The sequence below is a fragment of the Chlorocebus sabaeus genome, chromosome 20 (genome assembly GCF_047675955.1).
Source record: "Chlorocebus sabaeus isolate Y175 chromosome 20, mChlSab1.0.hap1, whole genome shotgun sequence".
Classification (NCBI taxonomy): Eukaryota; Metazoa; Chordata; class Mammalia; order Primates; family Cercopithecidae; genus Chlorocebus; species Chlorocebus sabaeus.
Genome location: NC_132923.1, coordinates 2,859,901 through 2,870,049, shown reverse-complemented (window position 1 = coordinate 2,870,049; position 10,149 = coordinate 2,859,901). Strand labels below are relative to the sequence as shown.

The following is a 10,149-nucleotide window of genomic DNA, read 5'->3' as shown; positions in this document are numbered from 1 at the left end:
CTAATTAAAATCAGGGATGACCCTCCCTTCTCGCACCCCTAGGGGGAAAAAAATTCAGTCTTCCCACGTCCCAGATTCCATTGGATTTTGTGCAGCCGGGTCCGTGGCCCTAAAGAGAATATGGCCAGCCCCGGGGATCTGGGGGTTCCGTCTCCGACAGGAGGGGTCGAGGAAGACAGTCCCAGGAGGGACTGCGGGCTGGGCCAAGGCCAAGAATCGAGGCATTCTCCTGCCCACCGTTCGGGACCCGTGTGTCAGCCCCACCGCGGATTCCCAGGATCGCTGAGGGCCGCCGGGCTTCTGAAGGCGCAGGGCTGGGGGAGCGGCGACTCCGGGAAGAGCTGGGCCACAGACAATGGATGTGGCGGTAGGAGGGGCGGCGGCTGCGGGAACAGCCGGGAGGCGGCACCCGGGAGCTCGCGCTCCCCCGCCCCCTGCACCCCCCCACCCTCATCCCCTCCCCCTCCGTCCCCTCCCCCCTCCGCCGCCGGCTCCCGATCTAATTCCTGATCCTTGATTCCTTGATCCTTGGTCCCGCCATGGGAGCCTGAGCGCCCCCTATTCCCCCCTGGCCCCCAGCCCCCGGGGCCTTGAGGGGGAAGAGGCAGCGGTCTGGGACGGAGCAGGGGGTGACCAGACTCAAGAACCCCCCGTCTCAACACCCCCATCGCCCGCGCTGCCTGTCCGGGAGCGCCGAGTTCGGAGCGACCCGAAGCGCTGCGGATACAAAGGCGACGGGCCGAGCGGGGCGCCCGCTGAGCCCACCCGGCAGTTCGCAGCGGCGGGTGAGTGCCGGGCCGCGGGGGCGCGGGCAAAGTTTGGAAAAAAAAAAAAAAAGAAAAAGAAAAAGAAAGAAAGAGAAAAAAAGAAACGGAAAAGGAGGAAAATCATGCAAGGGGCCAGGGGGTGCCCGACCCCAGAGCGAGCGGGGTGGCTTATGGGCGAAGGGGGGCTGGGCTCCGGGCAGCCCCCTTCCGGTGCGCTTCCCCACGGCACAGCGGAGTACCCCCCCCAACTTTGGGGAGGAGAAGGGGCTCGTGGGGGAGGGGGCGGAGCCCAGGCCTGGAGAGCCGGGGACTTTCCTGGGCCCGGGCGGGGGCCTTAATGATCCCAGGGGAGCCGGTTGAAGCCGGAGACTGGGAGCTTGTGTTGGAGGTGGGGGGAGAGGCGTGGAAGGATCGGAGTCTGGAGGTATTGGAAGCCAAGGGTGTTTTGGGGTGCACACACCCCTCAGGAGCGTGGGGAGGGACGGAGGCAGGTATGCATTAAGGGTTTAGAGTGGAGTCTGTGGGGCGGGCTGGGCAGAGTAGATAGGGTGTGTGTACAGCCAGAGGATGGGGCTGGAAGCGGTAGACTGTGTATACGGGCCGAGGGAAAAGACGCTGGCATCGCTCTCCCCACTCATATTTACCCATTTAGGGGACTGTGGGCTCTGCGTTAGTGAGTTTTGAAGGGTTGGTGGAGGATCCGTGTGCATGATTCTTTGTTTTGGTGTGTGTGCATGCCTTGACGTGCTGCATGTTCCTGCAGGTGGGCCCCTGGTTTGAATGTGTAGGTGTTTTTCTGTGCTTGACTGTGTGTGCACCCAAGGAGCGGCTGACCACGCATCTGCTGTGTGTTTGGATATGTGTTTATATGTATACTTAGGGGAAGGCGTGTATGTCTATGTGTGTGTATTGGGAGAGGGCTTCACGGGAAAGAGGTGTGTAGGTACCAAGGAAGGTGGGTGTATAAGAGCAGAATGGAGTGTATGTGGATAGCTGCGTGTGCACCTGTGTACTGGGAAGGGGTGTGAGTGAATCTGTGTTCTCTTGTGTGTAACCTGTGTTGATGGGTGTCAGTGTGTTTGTCTGCCTTAGCTGGTATGTATGTTTCTGAGTGTGTGTAAGGGGTACCTCTTGTCTCTGCAGGCAGATTTTCCTGGCAAAAGTCCGGAAAGGAAGGCTGTCTGCAGGATTTTGAGACTTCGTGGATGGCCTCGTCTGGATTTAGGGGTAGTACCTTAAGTATCTGAGACCTACGGGTGGGAGGGAATGGGTTGTCTTATGAAGTGGCTGTTTTTGGGGGATGGGTTTTTCTGGAAGAGGGCGTGTGTTGTGGGGAATAGGGAACAAGGGGTCTGGTTGTAGTCCTAGAGGAATTTGGAAGATTGGCGGGGTCAGGGAGAAGAATAAGAGGAACTTCCTCCCCCATCATCATAGGCTGGGTTCCAGTGCTTGGAGAGGCTACATTCTTCTATTCCCAGCCTTAGTTAAAAGCCTCAGGCCACAGTTCTCTTGGAAAGCCGTCTCAGAGTTTGCTGCTTCAGAGCCTTCTAACTCTGCCCTAACTCTAAGATCCTGAAGTTCCTGAGGAGTCTTGGGATTTTGGTGCGGGATGGAAACAAGAGGAGGAAGCATGTCTGGAGGGATGAGACCTGGTAGGGAACAACTTGGGTTCCCTGCCCATGGGGTTGAGAAGGTGGCATAGGGTGTTTCTTCAGGAGTTTTTGCAAGTGAGTCTGTGTGGTTTATCACATAGTTTCCCTTTTCCCTGGTGTGAAGCATGATTGAGATGGAGCTGTGGGTGTGGGGCCAGGGACTGACTGTGTGTCGGGAAAGGGCCAGGTACCCATTGCAGGCTATACTGTCATACTCGTCGTCATGATAGTGTGGTGGGAAGTCGGTGACTATCCAGGAAGTGAATGTCTCTTTCCACCAAGAAGCCACAGCTCCCTTCTCTCCCTGTCCTCTCTCATCCTTTTTCTTTTAGGGTATAGGGAAGGGGTTGCTCACCTCCTTCTTAAGGATAGCCTTCCTCCATTGTACACTCTAGCAGTTTTCTTTTTGCGGCCAGTGGCTGGGTTGCGGCACCCAGTTTTAAGAGCTGAGGTGAGATTGCACATGCCCATTAGGGTCTCTGGGCAATTGCAATTGGAATGTTAGAGTCTCTAATGGGCATGTGCAATTGGAATGTTCCCTCTTTAGTCCTCAGGGCTCCCTACCCTCCCTAAGGCCTGGAGATAAGAGTAGTGGGAGTTACAAAATGTTTGAATGAGGAACGGGGCAGAGTAGGAAAAGCCATTTTTTTTTTTTTTTTTAATGGATCATTCCCCAAACCCAACACCCGTCTGACAGTTAGGGCTCCCAGGGCTAGCAAGGCACTTGCATCTAAGATGGTGTGCCCTGGCCTTCTGGGGTACCTTGTTTGCTCTGTATACACTCATCACATGCGTGATATATTATACTGGTGGGGGCTCTTCCAAAGAGGAGGAATTGTGGTCAGATAATAGGAAATGCCATTTCTGAAAGTACTTCCAGATTGGGAGTCGGTGGCCACGTTGGCCCCTCCTCACCCATTGTCTTGCTCCTGACTTCTACTTCCTCTAATTCTTCCGGGGCAGGCCTCTCTGGTGTGTTTGCCTCTTCTCCTGATCCTTTTAGGTCTGAGGAAATATCCCCCCTTCCCTGGCCCTAAAGCAGGACAGTCTTTTTATCTGCTCATCTGGTTTCCAGGTCCTTCCAGTTAATGGGGAGGGAACTTGGCTAACAGAAGCTTTGGCAGGGAAAAGGAAGAGATCTGATCCCCTCTGAGTTTTAGAGACTCCAGCCTTCTCCTTCCCTCAAGTGTTCCTCACATTGTGAGGCCAGAGAAAGGAGTCAGAGTTGGTTGGAATTAGTACTTAACAGTGGTGTGATCTCGGCAAGTAATAAACCCCCTTCCCCAGCCTCTTAGGTGTCTTAAGGCACATCCTCCAAGCCTAGACTGAGCCCTTCCACAAGGAATCCCTGGTCCCCTGCCAAGTAGCTTTCTTCCCTGGTTTGCTTTTAAATTCTGGCTTTGCCACTTTCTAATTCTGTGACATCAGACAAAACTGGTAACTTTTTGAAGCCTCACCTGTAAATTGGAATTAATAATAGGCCCTACTTCTTAGGGTTATGAGGATGAACTGAAATAATAGAGAAAGCACGTTGCACAGTTCCTGGCACATAGTAAATGTTAGCTGGATGGTTTGGATTCTGAGGGATAATCATCGTTAAGGGAGAGAGGTCGGGGTGGGGACAGGAGAAACAGGCTTTGGTTCTGATCTTCCTCTGTCCGGCCACATTAGACACTCTCTCCTATCTGCCAGGCGCTGTGTGAAGCATAGGGGATGGAGGGGCTAATAAGATGTTTCCCAGGGGAGACATGCGAAAACATGTTGATTCACTGCAGCCCAGTGAGTGCTGTGTGGATGTGTGTTCAGGAGGCCACTGGAGCATAGAGGAAGAGTGCTTGGCCCTGGGGTGAGGTGCCAGGGAAGATTCCTGGAGGAGATGCCCTCTTAGCTGGATTAAAAAAAAATTAAGGTGAAATTCACATAATAGGAAATAAACCACTTTAAAGTGAATAGTGGCATTTAGTACATTCACAGTGCTGTGCAACAACCACCTCTGTCTAGTCCCCAAACATTTGCACCATCCTGAAAGAAAACCCATACCCATTATGCAGTTGTCCCCATTTCCCCTTACCCCAGCCCCTGGCAGCCACCAATTTGCATCCTGTCTCTATGGATGTACCTATTCTGGATATTTCATACACATGGAATGATAGAATGCGTGACCTTTTGAATCTGGCTTCCTTCGCTTAGCATAATGTTTTCCAGGTTAATTCACATGGTAGCATGTAGCATGTATTAGTACTTCATTCCCTTTTATAGCTGAATATTATTCCCTTGTGTGGATAGACTTTAGCTGGTTAAAGAATGAGTTAGGCCAACAGGAAGGGTCTGAGGAGGGCACTGCTGGTGGAGGCTCAGTGTGAGCAAGAAGGCACACAGGGTGTTTGGTAGTCCTGCACCTTGAAGTGTGAAGTAGGGATTTGGCCTCAGTTTCTCTGTCTATAAAACAAAGTTATCATCCCTTTCCTGCTTGTCCTATGGGGTTGGTAGAGTTGGAGGTATTAAGGGAGAAGAGAGGCTAGGGTATTATTGCCTCTTCTTAGGCTCTGGGCTAGGGATGGGACTTTTTAAAACTTGCTCTTTCCTCCTCTTTCCTGGGCAGCTCACTCCTGTATGCATCAACCCTCATCCTTGTGGGGAGCCATCTCCCTGTTCACTTGGCATCAGCTTCCCCTCTCTCTGAATTGACCTGAAATTTCCCCTTTTACCTTCCAAAGAGGGGTAACCCTGTGCATGATGAGATTTTGTCAGCAGAGGTGAAGGAAAGCCTGGGAGTAAGTCCTACTCACACTCTAGCCTACGGCGGCCCTCCCCTTCTTTATCCTGTCTCTTGGTGATGTGGCTTGGGCAGCCCTCTCTCACCACCTCTGTTGTGATCTGGCTAGAACTGTGGTAGGCCCGGGAGAATTTTTGCTTTCCTTGTCTCTACCCTGCTTGGTACAGAATAGGAGGCAGAGGCCCTTTATGGTGGGGCCTTTTGGAAATGAAGTTTTGCTGTGCTTTGTCAGATGCCCCTGGCAAGGTTGGTAATTACAGACGTAACAGCTGGGAACTGGTTTGGGAGAAGCAGGCTTGGAATCAGCAGAGCTGAGGATATCCTAGTAATCAGGGTGGGGCAGGGAGAGGGGAGAGTGGGAAGAAGCTGGGGGCTGGCTAGGGTGGGAGGCTTGGGACCCCCTTCCCCTGCCACTCCACACACAGCTGGGCATAGAGCCTAGAGGAGAGTGGGAGGTGATTGGAACCCAGGTCTGCCTTACTGTAAGTGAGGAAGGAGGAAGGAGAGGAAGAAAGTTGGGGGATGCAAGGGCCGCTGAAGAAAGAAGCAGAGAGGAGGAAGAGGCATTTTGGTTGCTCTCTCGGGCAGTACCTGGATATGGTCTAATTTAGAACAGGGCCAACCCTGCACCTAAAAGTGGTTCCATCTTATTCTGGGGTGTTTCTCCTTACAGTGAGGTTATGGGAGCAGGAAGTGGAGGGGATTGGCTGTGGACCCACTAAAGGAGAAAAGGTGGGAACTAACATTTTTTAAAGCATCTATTGTGTGCCAGAATCTGTAATATTCTGTATGCATTATTTTGCTGAAAACTCTTAACCTTCTGAAGTAGGCACTATTATTCCCATTTTATAGATAAGGAAACTGAGGTTTGGAAAAGAGGAGTGACTCACCTGAGATTACATAGCTCGTAAAAGACTGTGCCAGGTCTGACGTCAGTGCTCTTCCTTTTTCCCAAAGTTTCTTCACCTTCCCCGACTGTCATTCCAGTTAGGTCTGATTGCTCATTATTGCCTTTAATCTTGCACTTGAGTAATTCCCCCGTTTTCTGAAAAGCAAACATGAGTCCACTGTCAGCCTGAGGAGCAGAGAAGCCTACCCTTGAGGGTGGGAGTCAGAGAACGATCTTGTCTCCAGGAGGAGCACCTTGGTGTCATAAACCTGGGGTGGGGCTGGCATTTCTGCAGAAACCTCTCCTTGCTGGGCCATGATTTTGCAGAGTGGTTGAGGGAAGGGAGTGACTGTAGGTTCTGGCCACCATGGCCCATGGGATCTTGTTTGTGATTGGGAGGAACCTGGTCCTTATTGTCTATAGGGATTTTTCACAGCCCCTAACAATGTCCTTCAGACCCCTGTTTTCACCAGAGTGTTCTTGGCTCCCTCAGCCTGGTCAGAGACAGAGGGTGTGTTTGTTTGTGGGTCTGGGGAGGGGGTTCTGTTATTTATTTATTTATTTTTTTCAGACAGAGCTCGTTGCCTAGGCTGTAGTGCAATGGTATGATCTCGGCTCACTACAACCTCTGCCTCCCTGGTTCAAGTGATTCTCCTGCCTCAGCCTCCCAAGTAGCTGGGATTACAGGCATGTGCCACCATGCCTGGCTAATTTTGTATTTTTAGTAGAGGTGGGATTTCACCATGTTGGTCAGGCTGGTCTCGAACTCCTGAGCTCAGGTGATCTACCTGCCTCCACCTCCCAAAGTGCTGGGATGAGCCACTGCGCCTGGCCTAGGGGGTCTGGATTTTTAGGGTAAGTAGGGTTTAGATAGGAACAGGTACTGAGCCCGAGGTGTGAATGCAGTCACTTAAAAAACAACAGACTGTGAACAAAACATGCATTTTGTCACCTGCTTTACTTCAGGAATGGAGATGGTAGATATAAGGGATGGGGGAGATGAGAATTTTCAGCAAAGAGTGAGAATCTGAGGTAGGGGGGTGGTCGAGATGGTGGAGGCTGGCTGGAACTTGGGCCTTTCAGCTGTCTCTGGTTTTCTAGATAAGAACTAGCCAAGTTGCCAGATCCAAGGCTCTGGGCTGAGGCAACAGGAGGTTCTCAGGATGGGGATACCCAGCTCTGCCACCCTCACCCCCAGTCACACTGTATCTCACGCTCTACTGCCTTCCTACAATTCAGCCTTTCCTGACAGTGTCCCCATGTGTTCTTCCCCCGCACTCCATCCTCACAGCTCAACTCCCCTCATCCACAGCAAGCCCAAGGTTGGCTAACTTCCCCTTCCCAACTAGCTGCTTTTCACGTCTTTGCACCCCAGGGCAGGGGCTGGGTGAGTAGGTTTTGAAGGTCTTTTGGGGCCAGGGACAGTTGCAGCCTACCTCGAGCAGCAGGCTATGAAGAGGGGGCATTTGTTTTTGGAGTGCACAGGAAGCTGGCTTATGGGTCAGCACAGCTCACCCACCTCCCATTGTCCACCCTCTCCCTGAAGACACCTCAAGCTGCCTGTTTTCCTTCTTGGTTCTTCCACAGCTCACCTGGTGGGCAGGTAGGGGCCAGTTCTCTGCCTAGGTCAAGGGAGGAAGCAGCTCAAATCCTGGTGGTGGAAATTGTGGCGCCTGCCCATTGGTAAAAATTAAATGGAGAATCCAGAAGCCCTGGTTACCTTCCCACCAGCTTAGTGTCCCGTCTTCTCACCGGCCCCCACCTGGGACAGATGCCAGGGGGATTACTCACCTTTTCTCCTGCAGCCTTTCCACCCCCAGTGTTCTCTGCAAGACTGACTGGGAATGGGTCTGGGGAAGGCTAGGGCATGGGGTGCTATGGGACATGTATGTACATACGTGTGTGCTTTTGTGTGCTGTGTTGGGGGGCAGGTACCTCTGGGAGCTGGGATGGGGGTGGGGGTGCTGGAGAGACAGCAGAGCAGGTCTTTACAGAACCTGCCTAGCGAGGGTGGGTGGAGCTGGGTGGAGCAGGCAGGAATGAGTCCAGGTTTCAGAGGGGCAACAGAGTGTGGGTGTATGTGTGTGGGGGGCAGGTGTTTCGGTGTGTCTGTGGATTTAGAGGTCCCCAGCCTCACCCCTGGCCTTAGACTGAGGGAAATTAAGGAAGTAGGTGGAGAGGGGCTTGGCTCTGGCTTCCCCAACTGCTTTTGAATTAGAATGCAAGCTCAGGTATCCTGGCCAAGAGCCTAGTCTGTGGGCCCTTCTCCTGTGGTGCACCCTGCACTGCGGTCTGCTGGTGAGAAGCTGCTCTGGAAGCCTAGATGCCTGGATGACCCAAGCACGGCCAGGATCCCACCCCTCCTCTGCCACTCAGCCCAGTGAGGAGAAGGATCCTGCCCCCACCCTGGGGCTATGAGGATGGTGAGCTCATGTCTGGGGCTGTCCTGGGAGAATGCCTGGTTAACAGGGCGGGTGTGGGGCACCTGGTGCCAGTTCCTGGGCTCCCTGCTCTGCCCTTCCCACCCCTCAGCCCACCAAGATCCAGCTGTTCTCTCTGGCCTCCTGGGCAGCACTGTCATCCACGGACAGCCTTTTTCAGGGTTTAGGAATGCGGGTCGGGACAAAATCTCCACCCTATTTGTGGTCCAGGACTGGAGCTGTTCCTTGCCTACGCTGTACCTTAGTCGTTTTGGTGATAGCAAAGCCTAGCATCTCCGGATGGGTGGCTTGCCCACGGCCCAAGGCTGGATGGGGATGAAGGAACATCACGGTTCTTAGAAGTGGTAGAAGGATGGGTGCAGGAACCACCCCTTTTGGGGATAGAGGCTCTTTGGTTCTGACTGTCTTAGCTGAGGCCTGTCTAGTCTCTGTTTCTTTGTCCCTGGTGAGAAGAGGGGGCAGAGTGGAGTCAGCAAATCCTCTCCTGTCGTGGCCCTCTCACACTTGTGTCTACTCAAGGAAGCAGCGTCCCGAGCAGTCTTATGGAGAAACCTGGTCTCACTCCAAGAGAGCACCCCTCAAAGTCAGTGTTAGTACGATTTTCCAACAATCAGAGGAGGCCGGAAATGGGCTGCTGTAGAAGTAGTGGCCATGAGAGAGTAGTGGCACCCAGAGAGAGAAGTAGCCACCTTCTCTCTCTGGGTCCCAGAGAGAGGCCCCTTTCAGCTTGGTGCTGGAAACTGTTGAGAAGAGGGTGATTCAGCCAGCTGTGTCCTCCTGAAGGGGAAAGGGAAAAGGAAAGGGGTGTCAGGGAGTGATGTGGGCATAGTCAGAGGTTCGGGTACCTTCCTCTCCTCTGTGGAAGCCATGTTGGGTATCTGCATTTTCAACCCACACCCATCAACTTCAGCCCCCTACCAGGGCCTGACAGCTCTGTCTGGGTTAAGCACATCTGTGAAACTCACGGGAGGAGTGTGACAAGGAGGAAAACCAAGCAAGGCTGTGAAGTGGGACAGCTGTGTCTCAAGTCTCTGCTGTGCCTTGCACTGGCCTTAGGCGTTGGTGAGGTGCCTGACTGCACAGAGAGCTAGCTCCTGGGATTGTGAGTTGGGAGGCTGGACTCTCAGCTTAGTTCCTGCCATCTCCAAGGCTGAAGGTGGGCATCCAGCACTTTGAGTGGAACTTATATTGATATCCTTGGACCTTGGCACTACGGTTGGTGATGATTAGGGAGCCAGGCAGCTAGGGGGTGGGTGCCCACATGTATACCCCTGCCCATGGGCTGCAGTGGGAAAGGGGTGCAGGGCATATGCAGGAAGAACCAGGCCCCTGTGTAGGAATCGGAGACCTTTAGTGGGCAGGGGCCCACAGACGACTCTTCAGGCAGGGTCTGAAGCAGTAATCACGCCCATTTCCCTGTGTTCAGGCAGAACCACCCTTCTCTAGTCCCTGACTGTGGAGAGGAAAATGGTCCTATCAGAGATCTCTGCTCCTGTCTGAGGAGAACTTGGCTTCTTGTCCTCTTTCCCATCGTCTTCCCACCTGGCTGGAAGTCTTTTAAAAATCAAACCCAAGCACCCTCTGCAGCTCGGCTGGCTAGGTGCTTCCAGCCCTGTCCTTGGTG

At 53.1% G+C, this 10,149-nt stretch overlaps 1 protein-coding gene across 5 annotated transcripts in view; it reads left to right on the top strand.

The window, feature by feature from the left end:
- Positions 1 to 477: 477 nt before the first annotated feature.
- The window catches only part of VANGL2 (VANGL planar cell polarity protein 2), a 28,199-nt gene continuing 18,527 nt past the window's right edge, over positions 478 to 10,149 (top strand). The window contains exons 1-2 of one of the 5 annotated variants that reach the window (XM_037997690.2): positions 478 to 785; positions 1,911 to 1,994. The gene's annotated coding sequence lies outside the window, so the exon portion shown is untranslated. Of the gene's footprint in view, positions 786 to 1,112; positions 1,259 to 1,910; positions 1,995 to 2,023; positions 8,508 to 10,149 lie in introns of those variants that run through there. The other 4 variants (XM_037997691.2, XM_007976489.3, XM_073008221.1 and 1 more) reach the window with 4 other exon arrangements.